Consider the following 2,977-nt stretch of genomic DNA (forward strand, 5'->3'; position numbering starts at 1 on the left):
GCGACCATGAGATTGAGAATAGGAAGCCAGACATAGTCTTAATTAAGAAAGAAAACAAACTATGCTGGATCATAGATATAGTATGTCCAGCTGACAACAAGGTTTGTGATAAGGAATAAAGAAAAGTCAAGAGATATGACAGGTTAGCTTGGGAAGTTAAGCAGTTGTGGTCGATGAAAAAGGTGGTAGTAGTACCAATAATTGTCGGAGCCCTGGGAACTGTGAGCAAAAATCTCGAGAAGTATGTGGAACAAATAGGGGCTACAATAAGGGTGGAGCACTTGCAGAAAACAGCACTGCTTGGAACCGCTCAAATACTCTGGAAGGTGCTCGAAAAATAAGAGGTGTCACCTTGGTTCACTGGTAGTGAACAGCTGACACTGTAGTACATCTCCAGCATTAGAAGCCATGCAAATAATAATGATAAAAATAATAATGATAAAAATAAAAATAATAATAATAATAATAACTAGCAGGACCTATGGAATTTCTACGAACTGATTAATAGAATGTTGAGTAAATAATAAACTTTTTCTACAAATATGTATGTATAAAAATAAAGCATTGAAGAAAGGAGTAATTGAAATGTCTACATATATAATAGAATTAGACACTTAGGCAGCAAATACTAAAACTGCGTATATTTGTACAGTTCTTTTTACAAATACATAAAGTTTAGCTATTAATTCTATCCGTTTTTAACATACAATACTCAGAGGCTGGGAAAATAAACAACGCATAGAGATACTTGGGAGTGTCCACCATGTGTGCAAAGATTGCCAATGTCAATCAGTCTGTGGTACACCCCCTCCCAACATAGAGCCATGCCAGTTTCCTCCGATATGAATAAAGAAAACAATAGACCTATATATGTACAAAACAATATAATACATGCCACATATAAATAGTTACCTCTTTTGAAAGATATTCATTTAATATGTATTTATGTATGAATGTATGTATGCATGCATGTATGTATGTATGTATGCATGCATGTATGCATGTATGTATGTATGTATGTATGTATGTATGTATGTATGTAAACTAAGGACATATACCTAATGGAATCAAGGGTCTCCAGAATTTCTGAAAACAATCCACTCCTTCAAGTCAGTACCTCTCGGCAGACAATGTTCTTAGTAACAGTTCGCCTTCTTCTCTTTCCTTGTCTGTCTGTCTCCATCACCTTAACCCTTACATTTGAGAGTTTGCGAGCTCTAGAGTATGCCGCATACAACTGCTCGTGACTGAACACTGGCTAAGGTAAGAACAATCCCACCTTCTCAAATGTCTGCTCTTGTGACTTTTTAATAGTCATGGCATATGACAAATGAGCAGGAAACTAGAGTCTCTCTAAGATGAATGACAAGTTAGCGTCGCTTGGAGCCAGCTTTATTCTGGGGATGAAGACACGTCTACCAATTAGTGAGCTGCTGATCAAGGAAGCTTCGACTGAATGTTGATGCATGGTCACCACTTCCAGTTTTGTACCATTGCAGAGTCCATTCTGGATAGAAATGTTATGAGGAAGCATTACTATTGATCTGGGTTTTAAACTCAATTTGTGAGGAGGCATTCCTGATGGAGTCGAAGAGTTTAGAAATTCAAGTGGATAGTGCTCAGCCTCAGCAGGATCATCTGTCAAAACTTTATCTGTACTATAATAGGTGTGGCAGTCACCTTCATTGATCAGGAGGCAGTCTGGGTTCTTTGGCAAAAGAATTATTCTGCTTCTTGTCTCTTTCCTCAGATGCATTATTGAAGATATCATCCACCAGAGAACTGTCAACACATGAAATTTGAGGCACTTCTATGTCATCAACAGCAAGATTAGGATCTTTTGGAGCTGCTTATGTTCCATTGCCAAGATGCAAGAGCCATGCTGCAAATTCCCTTTGATCTGCTGTTGTCCTGATGTTTTCGCTTAATCTGCATTGGATGAAATTCAGCCATAGAGGAGAATTTTTAATACAGATTTCAATAATTGCCTCATGAGTTCCTCTTGGCAATATGGATAGGACTTGCTTAATGTCTCCCCTCCAAGAGCACAAATTTACCACCAAAAACAGCAGCAATGCCAGTGATATCTCACAAGGCTTTGTCAAAAACATGAAGAGCAAATGAAGGGATCATAGAAGCCTCAAACAAGTTGATCAAATCCAGGTTTCGTAAATGATTTGCATGGTCTGAAGTGGCTGGTGCATTACAAACACTGGCCTCAGTGAGTGGGACAGGCAACTTGAACAAACTATGGGTAGTCTTTCCACCTGACAGTAGTGCAGAGGCAATACCTGTCCAAGCACAACTGCATATATTGAAGTCGTTCCTTCACAGATAAGAAATTATGGTATTAAATATATAAGTTTTACCACAACCTCCTGGTGCATCTACATAGAAACAGGAGTGGCTGGGCACATCACCTCTCCTCTTCTTATCCACAGATTCAAGCACAGCATTAGCAATCAGTCTCTGATCATCAGTAAGTGTTGCAATGCCTGGGTGATCGAGGTCTTCATGACGTAAAAGGGAAGATAATAATAATGATAATAATAATGATAATAATAATAATAATAATAATAATAATAATAATAATAATAATAATAATAATAATGATAATAATAATAATAATAATAATAATAATAATAATAATAATAATAATAATAATAATAATGATGATAATAATAATAATAATAATGATAATAATAATAATAACAATTTTTTCTAATTTTGATTCAAATCCAGCATTTTTGTGGGAGTGGGCTAGTCGATTACATTGACGCCAGTACTTAACTGGTACTTATTTTATCAACCTCAAAAGGAGGAAAGGTAAAGTCAATCTCAGCAGAATTTGAACTCAGAACCTAACAACAGACAAAATGCCACTAAGCATGTTGTCTGGTATGTTAAAGATTCTGCCAGCTCATCACCTTAACAATAATAACAATAATAATCCTTTCTACTATAGGCACAAGGCCTG

At 36.4% G+C, this 2,977-nt stretch overlaps 1 protein-coding gene across 1 annotated transcript in view; it reads right to left on the reverse strand.

Moving 5' to 3' along the window:
* Positions 1-2,977, reverse strand: part of LOC106872916 (protein PF3D7_1417600) — a 56,056-nt gene that overhangs the window by 27,613 nt on the left and 25,466 nt on the right. The gene's annotated exons all lie outside the window — the stretch shown is intronic.

This window comes from Octopus bimaculoides, chromosome 24, assembly GCF_001194135.2.
Source record: "Octopus bimaculoides isolate UCB-OBI-ISO-001 chromosome 24, ASM119413v2, whole genome shotgun sequence".
Lineage (NCBI taxonomy): Eukaryota > Metazoa > Mollusca > Cephalopoda > Octopoda > Octopodidae > Octopus > Octopus bimaculoides.